A 24,761-nucleotide genomic window follows, 5' to 3' on the forward strand; every position below is an offset into this window, starting at 1 on the left:
ATTGAGCTCCTTAAGAAGATATATTGAGCTCATTAAACTTGGAAATCTATTTCGAATTGTCTCGAAGTCTTTCTATCGAACAACTTCATCTCGAAATCCACGATGAATTGAAGTGGCTCCGTGAAACCCATGACCACAACGTCAAACTCCGAACTATACGCAGTAATGGCCCCTTCAAAAAAGCGGGAGTCCTTCAGGAATGGTGTAGCCTATAGATTTTTCTTCAAAGAAGGTTGTAGACTTCTTCATCTTTTGTACTACATTGAAGTGATTGGAGTGACTACAGCGACATTGAGCAGCCGTTTATCCTGCCACCTGAGACAAGCTCGCAACCAGATCAGGTCTCAAGGTATCAAAATCGAGCAACTTCATCTCAAAACCTGTGATGAATTCAACTGGCTCCGTGACACCCTTGACAACAACGTCAAACCACGAACTATACGCAGCAACGGCCCCTTTGAAAATAAAGGAGTTCTACATGAATCTGATGTGATCTATAAATTTTGTTTCCAAAAAGGATGTAGACTCCTTCATCTTTTGGACTACATTGGAGCAATTGGTGTAATTTCAACAACATTGAGCAGCCGTATTTTCTGCCACCTGAGACAAGCTCGCATCCAAACCAGGTCTCAAAGTACTAAAATCGAGCATCTTCATCTCAAGATCCGAGATGAATTCATCAGACCATGTGACACCCTTGACAACAACGTCAAACCCCGAATTATACACAGCTACGGCCCTTTCAAAAAAGGACTTCACCAAGAATCAGGTGTGATCCATAAATTTTGCTTCAAAGAAGGTTGTAGACTTCATATTTTGGACTACATTGGTGTAATTGAAGAAACTTCAACGACATTGAGCAGCCGTTCTTCTGCCACATGAGACAAGCTCGCAACCAGACCAGGTCTCAAAGTATTACAATTCAGCAACTTCATCTCAAGATCCGTGATGAATTCAACAGGCTTCGTAACACTTTTGACAACAACTTCCACTGTGCTGGAGGAGCCCACCAGCTTCGTCATCTTGCAGTGGCCCGACATGTCCGACCGACGATAGCTGAAGCCTTCATCTCTACGGATTGGACTCCAGCTATCCATCTCATAACTACCGGATTTTCTGAACCTTGAGATTGTTTCCAAACCACGGCTCCAAATTTTCGTGTTATATAATATTTACGTGTATCATGTACTTATTTCCGCATAATTTTCAGTTTTCAATGCTTCCTGTAACTTGAAAATGAATGTTGTCACATTCGAAACGTCGTTAATAAATTAAATTACTTCATTGAAACTGCATTTTATCAACCAGCGTCATCTGAAGAATATTGTTCGACCTTGAAAATGTTAATCAATGAATTCTCTGGTCATTAACCACTCGTGTTCTAATGGAAGAATTTGTGTACGGTAAATGAAAGAAATCAATTGGCATAATTTGAACAGTAAAATAAGAGAGTCTCACCGTTATTTGTAGCATTCAGACGATGTTAACATGGTAAACTAATTTAAACCATGGAATACATGCATCGGTGCAATTTTGGATGATAAATTAACTCATCATGAGTTATTTTTCAAGCTGCACTAGTAAGCAGCTATATATATCACATTCATAACGCGGCGTAGGTGATCTGAGGTTCACATTAAGAGAATAATTCCGTATGGTAAACTAAAACAAGAACGCAAACCTGTATCCTATTAAATAAATTATTTTAGTAATTAAAATGGTAACTTTAAAAATAAACTAGGCTGAGAGAATTAAAAACTAGTATTATTAACGGCGTTAATCTTGCATAAAACTGAAGTAAAAGAAACACTTGGTCCGTTCGCTGCTGGAAAAGAAAGTCCGGCCGTTGTTGGTCGTTGCCAGTTATGAGGCGCTGTTGTCTAGTGAAGGATGATGGTGGCCCGAAATACCGACCAAACCGAACCAAACGAGCGCGTCGTTCGTTTTAGTTTTTTTTATCAGTTTGAAAGTTAACGTGTTGGTATTGAATTAATTAATACATAATTAATTAATACATAATACATAATTAATAATCTATATATATTCATTTATTAGTTTCGTAATTCTAGTATGTGTTGTGAACGTAGCAGTCTCAGACCCCGCTGTTAGAGCCCACTGTCTGAAAAAATTCCAGCCTATCAGCCTAAGATCAGAGTCAGTCGGCCTCCCGCCGGTCGCCGCACAGCCAAGCCACTTGAATGTTGCCAACATTCAGCAGAAAATGAATTAGTTTTGTACAAACAGCGACATGCACTTCATGTCGTGTGAGTCATCCCCACCTAGTCTTGACCGGCATATGAGCGTATCAGTGATACTTGCAGTAGGTGTGTCATAGTTTGGACAATGCGACCAATTCACTTTAAAGAGAGTGGCATTTTAGCGCATTTTCTCATTTATGGAAAAAATGCACTATTGTGCTCGCCATGTCCGTCCGTCCGTCTGTCTGTCTGTCTGTCCGTCCGTCCGTCCGTCCGTGACCTCAAGTTTTCGTCGACGAGAAAATGCGCTCTCCGTCACTCACTGCTGTGAGTACTGAGTTACATTTTTTTACCTTGTGCACAATATTGAGCTCAGTGTCAGTGAAGTCGTGATGTTTTTTTTCGCAAGGAAATATTTGATGTTGTTCACTTATTTTATATAAATATTCTGTTTCATTTGGGACGAACTGGATGATGGCTCTCGACCTGCGCTTCATTAAAATAAATAATAAACATCTCCTTATTCCATAATGAAGGCAATTTCGCTCTTCACCAGACGACATCCAGTTTTGTTTTCCGTAATCGTAATATTTCTCGAATTCACCTTCCAAACCAGAACTTCAACCGAAAATTTATGTTTTCATCCCGTTTATTTTCTACTACTGAAAAATTATATTCACCCTTACCTTACTTCAACCCTTTTTGTTCATGACGAATGAACCATTGCACGGCACTGAATTCTTGCCTCATTATTTTAAATGAGTACATTAAATAAAATGTTCGATGTTTAGTAGTTTGGATGCAACAATAGCTTAGATTTACATAAATTATTGCTCAGATTAGTTTCGTATATGTTATAATACTCGGAATACGACATCGAATGTTCCATCTAAGGTCAAGGTACCTGCAGTTTGAGCTAATCAGAGCCTCGTACAACAGTCATAGTCCTTACTGCGTACCTGTCTCTGGAACTGCATCGGCATTACAGAGGGTACAGCAGGGCTTCAGGCGCTCTATTTACTACTAGCAAGTTAACTCCGGCCTGGGAGGCCTGGGAGTTTCAAAATTGCATGCGTCGCCAAGATATGGGTAGATTTCAGCAGTGGTATGACGAACCGCACCATTTTGTTTAAATCATTAAGAGAAATTAATGAATAAAGCAATTTATACGAATAATTCGGAACAGTAGTTAATTATTTTGATATTGTGATTAGACTATGATCGAATTCCGCCGTAAAATTGACTGAACTTATGACAGACATATTTATTATTCGAAATTCAAAAAGTTCAAATAATTAATTATTTATGGATAACAAAAGTAAAAATACTGGCCACCGACTGGTCATTATTGAAACTCTTTCCAAGCAAGCTGTAATGCAATATAGTTCCTCAGAGTGATTGAATGACGTCTGAAATGTTAGAATGTCTACGTATATATAAAAAGTACTGATCGAATAAAGCGATATTTAACGTTTTTCCACGGTTAATCACCATGAGCTGATACACATTTTTCCATTTTTCCTATTCACATGATTCATTTGATGAAAATGACGCGATTTATCACTGTACACATCAAAAATATTAATTTTTTTGTGCCACCTTGAAGAAGATATGAGCCCATTTTACTCTGCATCGAAATTGAAGAAGATGTGATAAATGATCGGTGTTGAAATAGCCGAAATTTTATTTGCGTATAATATAAAAAAGCCTTATTATTTTTAATTGTTGCAATTACTCTAGACTATTGACTTAGCTTGAATATTGAAAGCTCTAGTCTTTCCTGGTAACATCAAATTTTGTTGTGCTTCACGTTACAAGCTGAAACAGACTGTTCCGTATAATTATTTGTTATAGTCCAACTTAAAATGCTCACCGTGTAGAAAATAGAAAATCTGTCATTGGAGGACTCAAGTATTTTGTGACTCCACTCGATGACCGAAAATTATCTAGTGGAAATTGAGTTTCTGACTTGCGCCTTGTTCTGCTGCTATAAATTAAACAAATTTACATGTAAACTTGCTTTGTGATGGTTAGGCAAGGAGGCTCCGTTTGAAAATAAACCGCGAGCACGCATCATCTGGAAAGTAGCACACTTATGGTTGTTACTCAGGCTATTTAACTCTCTAGATCAAAACGATTTTCCCACATAAAAATCAGATTACCAAAGTTTACCAAGGAAAGCATTCAAAGTCAATCTTTCAAGAAACTGAGATCACATGATGATTGAAGCCAGTATGGAAGCGGTGCGTCGTTGGCAGTTATGTGGCGCTGTTAGATTGCGAAGCTTTGCTGGTCCGAAATAGGTTAGTAAAAAACTTCACTGTAGTTAATGTAAGTAATATAGCGCATTCCCTTATGTTAACAGTACATTACGGGTATAAATGTGCTATATCAAATATTTCCTTCAATCTAGTATGATTATCGGTGTGCGCTTTGTAAAATAGCTTCTTTAATCTAGTGCGGTGACCGGTTCTATATCGCGTATGTTATGCGTTAGTAAAATACCTTCAATCCTAAGTGTGGTTGGTTGGTCGCTGTTTTGTCTACAACCTGAACTCTAATTGGCAACTTATTCAAACCTGATACGACAGATATAGCGAATGACGCGCTATTACATTTCTCTTCCTCACTCTTCACTTCTAAACTCTAATGTCCCAGCACAACCTCCCCCATTAAAAACAAAGAAAATAAACAAAACTAAATTATTTTGTAATGGAGAAAACGTTTTCTCTTATGTAAAATTGTTACTTCTTTACTCTTGTCCTAGTTTTCGATAAATTTGAGATTTAAGTAATCAAGTGATCTTAGAACTTACCCCTTTTCTCATTCCCACGCGAATGAAACAACATCATTTTAATTTCTCAATATTATTTATATTAATTCCTCCCTTCCCATTCCCAAGGGAATGTCCCACAATAAAATTCCTCTCGCCTCCTCAAATTCCCACTAGAATTCACGAACAAGCTTCTTCTTATCCAATCCAATCCTTCCAATCACCTTCTTGACTCAAAAATATCTTTAAAATGAACAAGGAGCCAATAAATGTTAATCAAATGCGCTTCAATTTTTCAGCCACATCATTGTGAGGGGCTGGATTAAAGTCTGGGCAATACGGGCGTCATTCATATTAGAGTTAATCAATACATCAGCAATTTCAGCTAAACTCCGTAATTAATTTCAGGATATTTACTCGTGCGAGCATCAAAATTATTTAAGCAAACTGCAGAATTTCGTAAAATATCTTTGGGCATGGATAGAAATGTGACTGTCACATTCATTGAAACCTTTTGCAGGAAATTTACGAAAAATTGTATGATTCATAAGTAAAAATCCACCATGCATCAATAATTGGATATTTTCAAATGAAACAATTGAATATGATCATGCACAATAAAATTTTTCTATGAAACTCCTCCAAAGTTATATTTTTATCGGATTATCTGATAATTTTAAATAATAGGACTATCTGAATTAAAAATATCGGATCATATGCTCGAATCATAAAACAATTACTCAACAAAGATTTTCCCATAATTAGAGTGAAAAATCCAGGAATAGAATGTTCAGTTATTTTTGAAAGGAATGGTTCAACTTCGTATGAGCCATTGCCTGGAGCAGAGTATATAAGAAGTATATATTTTTCTGCATTCCTAAAATGTTTGTGATCAAGCTGACGGATGATCAAGTGAGTTCTCGTATTAACAGACAACTTCTTACATGCCTGGATTTTCCTCAAGTAATATCGCTTGAAGATTAATATCTCAGCGACTGCATCTCGTACATATGAGAACTCGAGTCATCGCTTGAAGTAACTTGTAATCTAAATCACCTTGATTGTCGAATCAATTTTTAAGCAGAGATTATTGATATACATTAGTTAATCCACGAATATTTTCTATGTCAGAGTACGCTTCGTCGAGGGGTAACCATTACATTGATCTCTATTCATGCTGGTCTGCAGGTCTGGGCCCATATTTTCAAAAAAAGTTAAGAGATCGTAAGTTCATCAGCCAATCATTGACGGCCTTTCAAGAAAATCCACCAATCATAGACAAGAAAATAGAGCGTAAGTACTTACGTTCTCTTAGCCAGTTTTGAAAGTATGGCCCCTGGCAAAGAAGTGCTTTCTTCATAGAGAGGCTTAAAAAAGAAATGGCCAGCATCAGTAATAACATTGAATTATCCTTTGAAAAATTATGTTATGTAAATGAGACAAATTTTCTCTTCCACAAAATATTCACCAGACCTGCAGCAATGATGGTTTAGTTACTATGTCATCGCGGAAGTTTAAAGACGAGACATCAAATGGCGACTTCTCTTCCTTTATGCATTCCCATAATGAACCATTGATAATATATTAATTAAACACATGGAAAATGGATATAAATTTATTATATGTTTTGAGTTGAAACTCGCTTAGGGAATAAATGCATTCAGACTGACGACGAGCCACCGTTTGGTTGCAGTTCACTTCGACAGTTCAATGGAACAATCAAGTTATTGATCATATAAAATCATGTTATATTGATCATATAAAACCATGTTATATTGATCATATAAAATCATGTTATAGTGATCATATAAAATATTGCGATACACGTTGGGGTACCCAGTATATATAATTTTGGTGGGACTGCTGCTAGTACTTTAGCGGGTTTGGAAGGATGGTAATGAGCCGTTATAAGATTACAAGGACAATTTATTTTGGTAAAGGGGTCAGAGGACGTTGCAATTAGATGGCGGGGAATGATGGCCAGCTATAAGCGAAAAATAATTCGAGTCACTACATAATATACCAGTACCTGGGTTGCCGGCGCACTTGCGGGTGAGGTCAGCCATACGTGACCTGCTTGTACCTCACTAGCAACTAACTTACTATTGGCGCAGTGGCAATGAAACACTAATAAAAGTGATGCTTTCACTTGTCTATTATTAACTTAATTACAAGGAAGCAAAATATAAAGGTAATGTAAAGTGATGAATGGAGCAGAGAAATACCAGCGAGCTTGATGAGCATGGGCAGGTGAAATTACAAAATTATTGCAGCCAATTGATGATGTCGCTCATGCCTAGCCCAAACATTTACCAAGATCCCAGTGAGTCAGTTTCCTTATCCTAAAGTATACTGGAATCGCAATATTTACCCCGAAACAACGGGAGTATCGATATGATTTGTCTCTAAATTCCCCGAAAATCTTACCATATTACCCGAATACCGGCTTAATTTTCCTTATAGACCCTAGAGAGCCTCAAAAACTTATTAATCGAAGATTAATAAAATTAATAATCTAACGCTAAACGGCAGAGCATACCTGTCCATTGATGAAATCTATCAGTTTGAGTTTTATAAAATTTAATTTTTTATGCTCATTCTTTACGAATGGCAAAAATGCTGTCTCTTAAATTTTGACAATATTAGTACTCGGCATATTGAGGTGCAATTAAAGCTTGTTTCATCAATATGCATTGATGATATGAAAAATATCTTATAATATTATGACGGAGTAACTGATTTAAAAATGCTTGTGGAGCGTAATCCTGCATGATGTGCGATTTCCTAACCTACAATATTTAATAAACAGAAAATAATGAACAGATGACAAAGTTATCTTATCTAACGGGTGAATACCAGAGCTTAAAATAATACATTATGGTTAAAAAATTTGGGAAGGACTTATTATAAATGATGCTTTTAAAAAACTCAAAATATATATATATGAATTATTTCTTTGTATTCATCTAATGCGCATTGATGCAGAGAAGATGAATGAACTTTCAGTTTCAGTGATGACATTATGTATGAAATTCTTGAACTGTTTACCACAGCATCGGGACACAGATATGGTAATGAATAACTGTGTTAAAGTGCTACACGAGTTCCACACGCCTGGCATAAAGGATACGTTCTATATGTTTATTTTTTATCATTAGTTTAATTTCATTCTACATGTGTTTTTCAAGCCTCTTGTGACCAATACAACGAAGCTTTTATTATATATATTAAGGGAGGATTTAATTATAACAGATCATGACGTGTCTCAATGATTGCAGTGAAGAGAATAAATATCTTGGGGGGACTCAAGTATTTGCAAGCTTCCCTTGCACTACGAGGTATTTACTTGTAAATGATACTTGAAGTTTTTAATTGTGCTTAATGTTAGAGGTGCTCGTGCTCTAAACATTGTGCTCGTCTCTCAGGAAATATTGCATGGTGAGGCTCATAAATGTGAAGACATATTGGTGGCTGGGAAGCAATGAAAATTTCCCCTAAGTAAGGTGGAACGAATGTACTCGTATAGCATAAGCAACCGGTCCCATCACTTGTGAAACAAATGGTTTGGCTTACGAATTGCATGATTTTTGGAGCTCATGGCAGTATTAGGAAGATAAGCTCTATTGAAATCATTAGTTAAAAAAACAATAAGCACTCAATGTTGTTTTGCGACAGGCGCTGCAGGTCAGGCGCAGTTATGTGTTGCTGTTGAACAGCGCAGCCTCGCGTAGCTGTGATACCGACCGAGCTTGAGGCGGGGGGTGGGGTGGGTCTGGCGGTATCGTGGTGATTGATGGTAGTTTTTGTTGTTGATGGTGGTTGGTATTCATTCATTTATTTTTCTTATTCAGGACATTGAATTCAGCATATAATATTTATCAATTAAACAAAAAATATACAAGCCACCTCACTGCTTTATTTTTTGAAAGGTATAATTTCGAGCTGTTGCCTGTTGAAAACGGAAAATAATTATTTCTCTAGTTAAGTGAAATCGTTGAATGGTTAAAATGATATTTAATGCAGCGATATTTGGACATATTCTACCATTTTTCTCTGGGTGTATGTTGCATCTGTGAGAAATGACGTTAATTTAATCAATTTAAGCGAGCAAAAAACGCTGGAATAAAACATTTTTATCGTTGACTGCATATAAAGGCTGAGAATAAAACATTTTTATCGTTGACTGCATATAAGCTAACAAGACGCGTATATGGCTGAGAATATCTTGACCCGAGCGCCGGGTGGCCGAGTGGGAAAAGATTGCAGCATCGAGTTGGGGGTTCGAATCTGGATGTGAAAATACCGGTCGAAATCGGCGAGGTGGCCGGGTGGTTAAGAATCGGCTTCAGGCCAACGTGGCGTGTTTGAAGCTGGCAGCTCTTTATTATTACGCTGATATTATGAACAATTTGTGGTTATACTAGAAGCATTTCAAATGGAGTTGAAGTGAAAGGATTGTGTAGCAAAGCAAGTGCAAAAATATAATCATTCGGGAGAAGTTTGATGAAACAATAATCTCTGGGTAATTTAGGTTAAATGAATAAAATTTATATCACATAATATATTCTATATTTTTGCTATTATATAAAAATTACATATATGTATATATGATTAATATCTCAAGTTATTATCGTGACTGATAATAGCTTGAGGTGCTCCTCTAAAAACAATCATCCCTGTTCATCACCTACCGTACATCCTCGTGCCACAAGTGTTGTTCATATCAACAATTTGTTCATTAAGTTCACCTCATACTCATTCATAACCATGAACTATGCTTACTATGATAATTCACCATTCACTATTGTAGTACGGAGAAATGGTTCAGAAAATCTCTACCTACTCTCCTAAATCAGTTGGTATTTTATTTTCATCACAATTTTTGTTTTTCGGTCTACTAGCGCCCATCGAAAAAATGGGCGCTAGTAGACCGCAGTAGGCACCCCAAATTATTTTTTCCTGTTGTTTCAAACAATTCTCACATAAACTGAAAAAAACATGACCCAAAAACTTAAGACAATTTTGCCATAAATGTTAGAAGATGATGGTTTGGTTAAATCTAAAATAAATAAATAAATAACTATTGCTTGGTCAGCAGACAGAGAGATGGGAGAGCAGGCTTTGTTGTCGGAGCGGAGCAACAGCGTCCCATAACCTGCGGCCGCCCAATCATGTGTCCGTCTCCTGTGATGCCGGAAAATTTACTTGGAGATTGAACGTTAACATTAAATTTTACATTGTTTTTCATTGTTTATAATGCCTCTTGTTGAATTGAATTCGATAAACATTACTCCGGTGTTACGACAAACATCGAATGATCCAAAAACGTTATTATAATTTCTTTTAAAAGAAGGTTGCAATGGAGCGCGTCGATCAGTCAGTCGGTCACATGGAACACAAGTGGGAACAGCGCCGCATAGCTGCGACCAACAAACATCTATTGGTAGAAATGAATGTGGAGTTAGATTCCCAGCTTGTACAGCGATTTATTTACAACAATACTTAGTTATGTAATTTATTGGTAGAAAATGCTTTGCCGGATTCATGACCCATGACATTATTGTTCGTTGAGGTGGACGGTTTCTGATGAACTTGGGGCCGTTCCAAACTTCCATTGAGATTGAGGGAGTGCGTTCTAGTATTTACAGATAATTTCTTATCAATACTATACCTCCAGATTTTAAACATATATAAACAATTAAATCTTATTTTTTAACTTACTGTTATAACGGTACGTATGAGGTCTTGTGTCGTCACTTGGTTATCATATTGATATCTAAATTTTATAACATCTGCCATCTGTCAAACGTCAGAATGATTGCTTAATATAGGTTAGTCCATCCTCAAAAACTTTCTACCTCAGCTTGTATATTGAAGGGTTAACTACTATATTTATTTGTATATATGCGGTTATATGATAATGTTGATTCATTATTACCGATTATATTCTCCATATAAACGCATTATTTTATATATAACGTAGATGAAAATAATCCGTTCTCTCACTCCAAACACTCGCTGCAGGTCGGCGGCAGCTATGAGGCGCTGTTGTGGCCTGTTATCCTCGTGGCCTGAACGCCCGGCCCTGGTATTTATTTCTATTCTAACTTACCTAATTATTTATTAATTACCTACTCCTACCTATTCACAATATGTTAGGTTAGAAAGGTGGTCCTCTGAACTTTCGGTCGATCCTGAAACCTGAATTAATGGTATTTTCAGTGTAGTCATCATTATATAATATATAGAGCCCTTATTACTAAAGTTATAATCTTTAATAACTTGAATTCGTTAAGAAAACATAAATTTCATATAATTACTGCGTTATGTGTTTGTTCTAACTATTATCACGTGGCATAGTTAGGAGCTGCAATGGCCAATTTCTGTAACATTTTAACAGTTTTTGTACGTTCAATTGTAAAAAGTATGTATATTTTTAATTCTCTATGTTTCCTGGATAAACGACATTGGTTGCACGAAATTGCAGTGAACGCCAGCGGAAGCGAGTGTGTCATGAGTCGGTAGAGCTATAATTAACTTTCACGTGATATTCATAACGTTCACCTGGTATTAATTAGTTCTTAGTCCTAATACATAATATCAACATTCCTCATCGAACGTTTATCATATTTACAAAACGAGCTCGCTATCGTTGTGATTTAAATGCTATTTTACAACACTTCTCTTTAACTTCACTTCTTGTTGTTTGTTTGTTTGTTTGTTTGTCTGCTGCAAATCTTATAATCTATATTTGATAAACTTCTAAAAGTCTAATCGATCTGAAATTTTGCACACTTACGTAAAATCAGAGACAATGCAGGAATCAATTGAAATAAATAATTTTAATAATAAAAAAAATAATATTAGAAAAATGTAAACGAACCCTTAAGAACGAACCCTTAAAAGTAATTTTTAAATGCATATTATTAGTGTTAGTGTTCAATGGTGCACTGCAATGTCGCGGTCTACGTCGCGCTAACGTCAACATCATAAATTTTTTTCCTAAATTTTATTGGCAAAAAAAATCAATTGATTGGCATGCTGTAAAACCCGAACTGATAACCGCTCCATGCGCATTTACTACATATAATATACTCAAAATCTCCTCGCTGTTTTCACTCCGCGTTATCAACAATCGAATGATAACTCTTTGGCATCCCTTACGCCCTCGACATCCTTTCTTCTTAGCCAACGAAGCATTCAAGTAAATAATGTCATAATAAGTAAGGGTAATAAGGGTAATAGTAAGGGTAAGGGTAATAAGGGTAACGTCGTAATAAGTGTTTAGGTGTTACAGTGAGTGTTGCATAAAGTAGGGACCGAGACTTGACCGACCGTGGGTGCAGGTCGGTGACGGTTATGAAGCGCTGTTTTGACCTGTACCTCTTTGCGGCCTGAATGCGAGAGACGACAACCTGTTCGTTGCACCCGAGAGGCTCCGTTTGAAAATAAACTGCGAGCATGCATCATCTGGTAAGGAGCACACTTATGGTTGTTACTCAGGCTTTTTAACTCTCAAGATCAAAACGATATTTCATTCATAAATCAGCAAACTGACATGTCGTAAATCAGATTTACATTAAATGAAGGTCTTTTTCCACAGTGAAAGTATTCAAAGTCAATCTTTCAAGAAACTAAAAACAAATGATGATTGAAGCCAGTATGGAGGCGGTACGTCGTTGGCAGTTATGTGGCGCTGTTAGATTGCATAGCTTTGCTGGTCCAGAATTTTTTCTTCACTGAGTTATTTAGTTAATTAATTAATATAGCGCATTCCGTTATGTTAACAGTACGTTACGGGTATGAATGCGCTATATTAAATATTTCCTTTATCTATTGTGATTATCGGTGTGCGCTTTATAAAAGTATGTGCTTTGTAAAACACCTTCTTTAATCTAGGGCTGTGATCGGTTCTATATCGCTTATGTTATGCGTTAGTACTTTCAACCCTAAGTGTGGTTGGTCGCTGGTCAACCTAGCATTATTTGGTTCACTTTCTATTGTTTGAACCTGCGATCAACACAAGTTATACCAGCTGTATAACTCGGCGCTGCTCCCGATATTTAATTTTTGAGATGCGATAATTCATTTATTGACGATTTAACCTTTATCGCTGTTTCAGGTTTTGTTCTGAACGAACGGAAAGAATCAGTTATCAGAGTAGATGCACATTTGAACCTAATAAATTATAATAAGGAATCGTGCAAACCCGGTTTTGAAATTTGAACGATATTCTAACCATAATTTTGAATTATTACGAACTTGTATGGAAGAAAATTAAATTAAATTTCATTTATTAAATTTATCCCCCATTTTGCAATACTTTAAGACAATTCTTCGTGTTTCGTGCATAACCTGAACTACAATTTCAAACTTATTCAAACCTGATACGACAGATACAGCGAATGACTCGCTATAATATTTCTCTTCCTCACTCTTCACTTCTCCACTCTAATGTCCCAGCACAACCTCCCCCTTTCAAAAGAAAGAAAATCGACATAAATATATTATTTTTTAATTGAGGAAACGTTTTCTCCTATATAAATTGTGATATTTTTGAATATTTTTCTTGCATTCAAATTTTCGGTAAATTTGAGATATAATTAATCAAGTGATCTTAAACCTAACCTTTTTTCTTATCCCCACACAAATGAATTAATATTAAATTAATTCCTCAATATTATAATTTTTTCCTCCCTTCCCATTCCCTAGCGAATGTCCCACACTGAAATTCCTCTCGCCTCCTCAAATTCCACAAGAATTCACGAACAAATTTTTCTTAGCCTAAGCTTGAAGCTTCCACGACTCAAAAATATTCTTCAAATGAACAAGTAGTCAATAAATGTTGCATGCGCCCTAATTTACTGACCACATCACAGTGAGGGGCTGGATTAAAGTCTTGGACAATACGGTCGTCATTCATACTAGCATTAAATCATCACGAAAACTTGCATTTAGCTACTCTTCTTAACTCGAGGATACTTGCTCGTGCGAGCATCAAAAAGTTTCTTTTCTTAATATATTTATTAATCTTAATCATTCATTTCCTAAACTGAGATGAAGCATTCTTATGAATCGAAATTTTTTGCAATAAATTTACTAAAAATACAAATTCTACGCGTATGAATATACCATATAATAAATTTTTGATTCTCGTCAATTAAGAAAAATAAATAATATGATGCACAATGGAGTTTTTTCATGAAATTATCTTGAATCCATATTTGAATCGAATTATTTGACAATCAAAATAGTAGGGCTATCTAAAGTAGAAATATAGGTACCATCGTTCGCTCGTATCAAAAGTCAATTACTTAGCAAAGATCTGTCGATAATTAGAGTGAAAAATGAATAGAATGTTTCGTAAAGAATTGTTGAACTTTGTACTAGCCATTGCCTGGGGCAGAGTATATAAGAAGTATATATTTTTCTGTATTCCTAAAATGTTTGTGCGCTGACGGAGGAAGACTCAATATGGCCTGCGGTTGCCAGAGAGGATGCAGTTGCCCTGCTTGCTTTTACTTTTTTTTCTTCTTCCTATCTGTATAATTAATTTAAACAATTATTAATCATATTTATTTCAGTTACAATTAAATACTACTCACCTATTGTGCTCATGGTTCTAAGAATTTATTTGCTTTAGTTTGCCCTAACTATGCATTAGGAAATAATATTATAATATAAATATACTATAAATAGTTACTATGTCATCAAGGCAAAAACGATATTGAAAAACGTACGAATATAGTTGGAATTCCATTCATTATTCAAATATAATTAATTTTAGCTAGAATATTGGTAATTGCATTTTATTAGTATTAATTCGATTATATTGGGTAAACGGGTCTGGGCAGGCGCTACCTCTATGCCTCGTCGGAATATATATATATATAATTGGAATAATATAATTCATGTTTTAGACGTTATATATAAATAAAGATCTATAAAAAATATTGAGCAAATTCGCCGTCTATACCTCGGGCTAAGCCAGCGCCGTGCTGGCTCAGCGCGAGCCTCCCGTTGCGTTCCTTGTCTTCGTTTCTATTTTATTCACGAAAGCTACGCTTTTCAACGGATTCACGACCATAGAAGAATTTAGGAAGGTAAATATATACGCCTAATTTATTAGTTATAGAGAATGGCTTTTAGAATGTATTAATAATTGAAGTTTTGAGTAGGGGGCGCGGTTGATGTGCACTGGATCAGAGATCAGGGGGGGCAACCCAAACTATCCGCTGCATAACCCGGCGGTGATCGCCATGGATTGTACCTGAGATTTGCAGACAAATTCTCAAGCCGATTATGCAACAGCTTCAACTATTTATGCAGGATTTTATAGCATGAAAACATTCCTTATACCTGCTGTTATAATACTGAAACGATATGGCAGATTGCCAAGCCACACGTGTCGGTCCAATATTAAATCCTACATCGAGTAAAGAAAAACTCGTACGAGTCCCATAAATTCATTTTGATATTTTATTTACCTCTAAGCTAATGAAAGACATCGATCCAATCATCCATCGCCATTGGTGATTTAATATTTCTTAAGTTTCAATATCAAGGTGATTTTAGATCCCATCTTCCGTATTGCTGAAAAAAAAAAGCATTGGCCGGTATTTGAAGATATTTTACTCCGTGAAATATAAACTAATTTTGGAACAATTGATCATAATGTACCATTAACATCTACAACATCATATATTATTATTTTACTGTAACTCAAGTAAAAAAGTCCAGGCTGTTTTCACGTAACCAGAATCACTTCCCAAACGCACCGTATACCAAATCGCTTAAATAACAGAGAATGATAAGCCAATGGTACAACTGACTTAGCTTATGGATAACTCCTCATGATTAAAATGTTTATTCAAGTTATAAAACATTCACAAGTGAAAGCATCGCCCAGGTCGTGACTTACTTCAGTTATAAGTCGCAGGATGACGGGCATTTCTGGACTTGTTTTTATTTATTTATATTTTACAAGCTGAGGTTTAGGAAAGAAAAACTTATTTTCAAGGGAACAAATCACGGCATAGGTTAAACTTATGTGTCGTTTACAAGGGCAGGAACATAGAAATAAAGCTTGCTATAGAAATGTTGATGAGTTCCATCTCACTCCAGATGCCTAACGTGTGGGTAAATGTTCATCTTACATTTTACATTTCTTACAAATATTTGATCGTAAATTTCGTAGTGAAGGAGCTTAAAAACTACAAGCGTTAATAATAATAATTATGATAAAGAGGCTTACAAATGATTGGGGAAATTTTAGTTAAGAGAAAACGTTTCATGGAGAAACTCAAGTATATGCGAGGGAAGAATTTTTTGACTCAAGGTAAATGCATGGACTTTTAAGTTCAGAATTGTGCTACATATGATCATATCGTTATTCTAGTCTTTGAGTTTATTAATCATGAAATATTGCGTGATTTGTAATTGAGAGGCGGTCTTGTTTGTATGAAAACAACAAATGTTCCATAATGAAAGGCAAATCAATTTCTTCCAGTTACGATACTCAGTTCAAGCCAAGAGAAATGTCCTCATCTGTAATGAAAACAATGGTTTTGCCTGTAAATTGCATAATTTTAAAAGCTCCTTGCAGTATTAGGAGAATAAATTCTCTTGAAATCATTGTTTATGAAGTGACTGGATGCTACACGCGTCAGGCGCTGCAGGTCGGGCGCAGTTATGCGTTGCTGTTGAACAGCGCAGCCTCGCGTAGCTGTGATACCGACCGAGCTGACCAAGCAAGCATTATTATTTCATGATAATAAATGAATAAAAAACTATTGGATTATTTCATGTAATTAGATGTTATATATATTCATATATTATTCTACAAATTACTCCATACTATAATGTAATATTATATTATAGATACATGGATGTTAGCTAATTAACTAAATTCAATGACAAGCAGGTTCTCGCCTCCCGTCCATCACTGGATTATGAATAATAATAACACTAATAAAAACTTTTCTACGATATTAAGGTGCAAGGATTCAACAAATGTCTGTTCTAGTAAATTTAAATAATCAACAGTAAATAAAAGATATTTCACAATTTCTATTTATCTTATTGGTGATTTTTTGCTCTCGAACCCAAAGAATGTAAAACATTCTCGTCACACAGCCTGAGTATACAAGCACACGTCACACAGCCTGAGTATACACGCAAACGTCACACAGCCTGAGTATACAAGCAAACGTCACACAGCCTGAGTATACAAGCAAACAGGTGGCCGAGTGGGAAAAGATTGCAGCATCGAGTTGGGGGTCGAATCTGGATGTGAAAATACCGGTCGAAATCGGCGAGGTGGCCGGGTGGTTAAGAATCTGCTTCAGGCCAACGTGGCGTGTTAAAAGCTGGCAGCACTTTATTATTGCGCTGATATTGTGAACAATTTGGGGTTATACTAAAACATTTCAAATGGAGTTGAAGTGAAACGCAGGTGTAGCGAAGCAAGCAAAGAAATATATAATTATTTAGAATTAGTTTGATGAATCAATAATGTCCTGGTAATTTGGGTCAAATGATAATATAATAAAATATATATTTATATTATTTTTTACAAATTTTTTATATTTATATAAAATTCATATCTCAAGTTATTATCGTGACCGATAATAACTTGAGGTCCCTCCTCTAAGAACAATCATCCCTGTTCATCATCACCTACCGTACTGTACATCCTCGTGCCTCAAGTGCTGGGTTTAGTCCGCCGCTAACGACCAGGTGGCAACAGCGCCACATAACTGACCCAGGCAGGGCCCATGGCCGCATATCTTGCCCCAATATTTTTTATTTATCTGAAATATTGATGTAAACTAACCTAATTTTATTGGTTCAACGAGTTGCTATTACCAATTCTCGGTAATAATACGTGTTTTTCATCAATTGAATCAATTGTGTAAAGTTTTTGTAATTAACATTACTGATATTTCTTTTGATAATGAACGTGAATTGTTAATTCGTTAACATAGCAACATTGTTTTTCATAGTTCTAGATTACTTCATGAATTAGATGAATTCGATCCAATTTATTCCTTGGTTAATGACAAAGGGCGTAAATAAAAAAACATTTTTTATTTATAACTTTCTTCCCTATGCATGGAGCGCGTCGATCAGTTAGTCGGTCACACAGAACACCGCTGGCAACAGCGCCGCATAGCTGCGACCAACCAACATCCACTGATAGAAATGAATGTAGCATTAGATTCATAGCTTCTACAGCATTAATTCTAAATGAAACTCTTTGAAGTATTCTTCATTGATTTAATTACGTATTTTTTTTTCGTTTAGTTAGACGGTTTGTGATGAACTTGGAGCGAAGCCAGCACAGGGGACAGTTCCATCAAGTGAGTTCTCGTACTGACAGACAACTTCTTACATGCCTGGATTTTACTCAAGTAATATCGCTTGAATATTAAAAATGAAGCGTGACATAGGCAAGCATGGTACACTCAAAATAATGGATGGCTCATATTGCCCAAATAGAGACACACTTTCAGCACGTAGCACTGATGCGCCCTCTTGCTGGACCAAACTGGGTCACGATGACCCACAAATGGGCAAAAAGTGCAGCGCTATTTGGACAAAGTCTCTTCATTTCTCTGCGTGTAATGAACTGCAGGAAAGATCTCGTGTCGTTTTTAGTTGTATGCAAAACTGTAATTATTGGATGTTATTTGTATTGATGCCGTTATATTTTCCTAAGTTTTAGTCCTAATTTCATATTGTTAGATTAGTCGTTTCATTATTTGATTGACGTAATCAAAGGTTTCTATTGTGAAGCACAGTCGAATGCAGCGCTAAGAATCTTCAACAGATTACATTTCACAATCATCTTCTATCGAGAAAATTTTATTATAAAGAATCTAAAGTCGTAAAAGCAAACTAGCCAATGTGTAGTAAAATATCATAACTTAGTGTGGCGGTTGGTCCTATAACGGGTTTGTTATATGTTGCAGTGTTACTTCTCTTCCCTCGGTATTCATGTTTGAATAGCTCAACATAATATTCCTCTTTCCCTTCTCGTGCGGTTTGCATCGGGTAGTCTATGAATACTGACAGAATTAACCTAAGTCTCATGATCGCGTCATCACGACATAATGTCCGACTGGCCCCACTTATCGTACTGGACCAACTGGTCTGTAAGGTCACGACTTTAACGGTCTGAAAGCCCGCATGCTTCATCTTATCAACTCTAGAGAGCTGCAAAAAGTTTTATTGAATAAAAAGAACCTTTCTAGTACCCAAACGAATTTCGTGTAAGACCAGCCTCGCAAATCTAAATAGTTTTCGTTTATAATTTTTACGATATATTTTTTTCAAGATGATCAGTTTTTATCAAAAATATTCTCAATTTATAGAAAAATAAATTGTATTGTTTTTGACATTTACGCAATATTTTGACTGAATCTCGCGTAAATGACAATTTTTGTGAAATTACGAGTACTTGTTTTACAGGGCAACTAATGTAAAAATACCAGCATATCGGCGTCATGAAATAATATGAATAAAATACCATGAAATACCAGCATATCGGCGTCATGAGTACTGCATTATACAAGGATGAATAAGTTCAAATGAATTGATGATATTACGGTGAAGATGATTGGAGAATAAGGGAATGAAATTTCCAGCTATTTTGAGGAGGGAATGTGTAACTGAATTCCGTCAAGTGAACATCCATGGCGTAGCGATGTAGTTTATTTAGTGTATATGAGTGCATGAATGAATTCCGTGTGTTCCTTCTTATTCAAAAGCCTAACTTTTGGCCCCAACCTGACATATTCTTGGTATTATATCTTTACTTAGCTGTTTATTCGTACACTGCAAGTGCCCAGTAATATGAAGCTATCATTATTAAGAAAGATTACGGAAATTAGAGAATTGGCGATTCAAAGAAAACGTTTGTTGGAGTAACTCAAGTAGAATTATGTGACATTGACTGTCACGATACACTTCGAAGTAGCGACTTCTTCCTCATAGCCCTGGCGTCATAAAGTTATAATTATGAAAGGTTACGTTCTGAGGTTTGTAAAAAGTACGCGTGCATAGTTGAATGGAAGCTGTACAAATTCAAGCCTGGGTTAGGTTTACTTGTCAGACATATTTTTGCTAATAACCTTGCGGAACGGAAGTTCTTGCTCATGCATTTGACAGACATTGTTCGTAAAAATAATGTTATTGAAAGCCATCGTTGAAGAAACTATAATCATTTGATGGTCCATTAGTCTTGTACCGCTCAGTCGCTGGCAGTTACGCAGCGCTGTTGGCAAACGAAGCTTTTTGCTGCCCGGGCGAGAGCAGCAAGCGGGACAGAAGAACAAACACAGCAGCCAAAAATTTAAGAACATATAAGTAAGTAAATAAGGAATTAAAATAATATATGAAATATGTGTAAAAATAATATGTAAGTAAATAAATAAAACAGCTTTTTTGGTGGGATTCAGTCGATCAATCCTAACTTTTCTGAATGATTCCCTTCGCCACTAAGACGTACGAATAAAGAACACTTTAGTGCAAGTGCGCCGGCCGGCCGGCGCACTTGCGGGTGAGGTCAGCCATACGTGACCTGCTTGTACCTCACTAGCAACTAACTTACTATTGGCGCAGTGGCAATGAAACACTAATAAAACTGATGCTTTCACTTGTCTATTATTAACTTAATTACAAGGAAGCAAAATATAAAGGTAATGTAAAGTGATGAATGGAGCAGAGAAATACCAGCGAGCTTTATGAGCATGGGCAGGTGAAATTACAAAATTATTGCAGCCAATTGATGATGTCGCTCATGCCAAGCCCAAACATTTGCTAAGATCCTAGTGAGTCAGTTTCCTTACCCTAAAGTATACTGGAATCGCAATATTTACCCCGAAATGACGATAGTATCGATATGATTAACTGTAAATGAATAGGAATTGGGATGATTTAGATTGCGACTGTATACTAAAGTAATCTGACCACTATGAAATGTCGCATGAGTTGCGCGTACTCAAATTAGCTGATGAAATTTACTGTATTTTTACGGTAACATCGGAGGCTGATTTTGAGTGACAATGTTTAAAAATTCTCTCAAAGAAATTGTTGCGCGCCACCTCTGATACCATTACTAAAATTCAGGCCATACTTCGTCAATAACTATTTCACTATCGTAAGCTCAGACGAGCCTCAAAAATTATTTGCATTTACTTTGCTACCTAGAACTTGAGAACTTGAACGAAAAAGCAGACCACACCTATTGATCGAATACTTTTCTTCTAGTTTTATGAATTTATGTTTTGATGTGTTTTCTCACGTATAACAAGAGAACAGGCACTAATTTATCTAACAAATCTTTTTATTACGCGTAAAAATGAAAATATTGAAGACATTCCGTCGAAATGCAGGGTTAATATCAAAAATTTATAGCGAAATTATGATAGGATAACTAATATAAAAAAGCGTGATCATTCACTAAGCACGTTCCCCTAGCCTACAATATTTAATAGACAGAAAATAATGAACAAATGACGAAGTTATCTTATCTAACGGGTGAATACCAGAGATTAAAAGCATACGTTATGATTGTAAATATTTATATTTAAAATCATACGTTATGGTCAGAAATGCAAAATTAATATTTTGAATTTTTTCTTTGTATTCGTCAAGTGCACATTGATGCTGAAGAGATGAATGAACTTTAATCTTCAATGATCGCAGTATGTATGTAATTCTTAAACTGTTTACTACAGTTGTACGACACAATTATAGTAATGATTAATTATGTTATAAAGTGTTACACGACTTCCACACGCCTAACATATATGGAAACATTTTATAGGTTAATTTTTTATCTTTAATTTTATTCCCTCTTCATATATTATCCCAAGCCTCGCGTGAGCAATATAACGAAGCTTTTTTTATATATTAAGAGAGGATTTAATTATATCAGAGCATGACGTGTCTCGATGATTGCAGTGAAGAGAATAAATATCTTGGGGGGACTCAAGTATTTGCAAGCTTCCCCTGCACTACGAGGTATTTACTTGTAGATGATACTTGAAGTTTTTAATTGTGCTTAATGTTAGTGGTGCTCGTGCTCTAAACATTGTGCTCGTCTCTCAGGAAATATTGCATGGTGAGGCTCATAAATGTGAAGACATATTGGTGGCTGGGAAGCAATGAAAATTTCCCCTAAGTAAGGTGCAACGAATGTACTCATATATTTTTAGAGTTCACCAGAAGCCGTTCCCATCAACTGCGACATCAATGGTTTGGCTTGCGAATTATGATTTTTGGAGCTCAATGCAGTATTAGAAAATTAAGTTCTATTGAAATCAATAGTTACACAAACTAACAGCACTCAATGTTGTACGCGTCAGGCGCTGCAGGTCGGGCGCAGTTATGCGTTGCTGTTGAACAGCGCAGCCTCGCGTAGCTGTGATACCGACCGAGCTTGAGGCGGCGGGTGGGGGGGGGGCTGGTCTGTCTGTTGTGGTGTGGTGGTGGTTGTTTTATTATTAGTGATGGTTGATATTCATTATTTTTGTTCTGGAACTGGACATTGGATTCAGTATATAATATCAATTAATACAAATATACTAACCACCTCATTTTCAGATAGTTATAAACAATATCGAGCTGTTGCTCGTTTAGAACGGAAAATAATTTCTTTTCTAGTATAGTAAAGTCCTCGATAGTTTGTCCTCGAGTCGTTTTTCTTTTGTCGGAATATTCGGATTAAACTGGATAACTACTTTATTTTTATTCATGACACCATGCGCCACGAGGATATGGTAAAAGAGATGAACCCTTTTATTGTTTATTAGGAATGATCCATTGCAAGGCACTGAACTATCGCCTTATTAATCTATATCAGTGTATTATATGTAGTGTTCGATATGTAGTAGTTCGGATGCAATAATATCCAGGCAATAATAATATTGCTTAGATTAGTTGCAGGTGCGTATATGTTATATTACTCGGGATACGTTATCGAATGTTCTAAGGTCAAGGTACCTGCAGTTTGAGCTAATCGGAGCATCGTACAACAGTCATAGTCCTTACTTTAACAGGCACTGCGTACCTGTTTCTGGAGCTGAATGGGCTTTACAGGTAACAACACGGTTTCCTTCGCCCTATTTACTTACTAGTAAGTTAACTCCTCTCAGGGAGTTTCAAAATTCGAATAAATTTTATCATTTCTATACTATTATGATAACTTCTGGCAGTTAATTGATGAACCGCATAACTTTGTATAAATGAGTAATAGAAATTAAGGAAAATAACAATTTTTACAAATCATTCGGAATACCGGTTATAGAGTTTGATATTTCGACAGTTAAATAATTAAATTCCGCAGAAAATTGACTCAATCAATGGAAAAATCTCATATTATTTGAAATTTGAGGGAGATATTCATATAAAATTATTGATGGATAACAAATATAAAAATATCGATCACCGACATAATTATCGAAACTTTCCATGCAAGCTGTAATGCAGTCCAGTTCATCAGAGAGAGTGAATGACGCCTGAAATGTTAGGGTGTCCACGTATATATAAAAAAGTACTGAACAAATAAAGCAATATATAAAGTTTTTTCTAAGGTTAGTCACCATGAGCCGATGCATATTTTTACATTTTTCCTATTCACGAGACTCATTTGAAGAAAAAGACGCGATTTATCACTGTACATGTCAAAAATATAATTGATTTTTTTAATCTCGAGGAAGGAATGAACTCATTTTACTCTGCACTGAAATTGGCGACGATGTGATAAATGATCAGCGTTGAAATAGCCGGAAATTTATTTGTGCATAATATAAATAGGCCTTATTATTTTTAAGTATTACAATTTACTCTAGACCACTGACTTAGTTTGAATATTGAAATATCTAGTCTTTCCTATTCTTGCCTGTTAACATCCTATTTTGTTGTTCTTCACGTTACAAGTTGAAACAGACGAACCTGAATAATTATTTGTTATAGTCAAACTTAAAATATTAGCCGTTAAGAAATAGAAAACATGTACTGAGAGGAGGACTCAAGTATTTTTGTGACTCTACTACACGACCGAAAGTTATCAAGTGGAAATTGAGTTTCTGACTTCCGCCTTGTTCTGATGATCTATAAATTAAACAAATTTTCATGTAAACTTTCTTTGTGATGTTAGGCAAGGAGGCTCCGTTTGAAAATAAACCGCGAGCACGCATCATCTGGAAAGGAGCACACTTATGGTTGTTACTCAGGCTTTTTAACTCTCAAGATCAAAACGGTATTTCATACATAAATCAGCAAAAAGACATGTCTTGAATCACATTAACATTAAATGAAGGTATTTTTCCCATAAGAAAAATATTCAAAGTCAATCTTTCAAGAAACTGAAAACACGCGATGATTGAAGCCAGTATGTAGGCGGTACGTCGTTGGCAGTTATGTGGCGCTGTTAGATTGCAAAGCTTTGCTGGTCCGGAAAACTTCCTTCACTCTCGGAGTTAAATAATAATAATAATGTAAGGTAATAAATATAGTGCATTATGTTAACAGTACATTACGGGTATAAATGCGCTTTATTAAATATTTCCTTCAATCTAGTGTGATTATCGGTGTGCGCTTTGTAAAATACCTTCTTTAATCTAGTGCGGTGATCGGTTCTGTATCGCGTATGTATATGCGTTAGTAAAATACCTTCAACCCTAAGTGTGGTTGGTCGCTGGTCAACCTAGCATTATTTGGTTCACTTTCTATTGTTTGAACCTGCGATCAACACAAGTTATACCAGCTGTATAACTCGGCGC

The sequence above is a fragment of the Hyalella azteca genome, unplaced genomic scaffold (genome assembly GCF_000764305.2).
Source record: "Hyalella azteca isolate HAZT.00-mixed unplaced genomic scaffold, Hazt_2.0.2 contig14233, whole genome shotgun sequence".
Classification (NCBI taxonomy): domain Eukaryota; kingdom Metazoa; phylum Arthropoda; class Malacostraca; order Amphipoda; family Hyalellidae; genus Hyalella; species Hyalella azteca.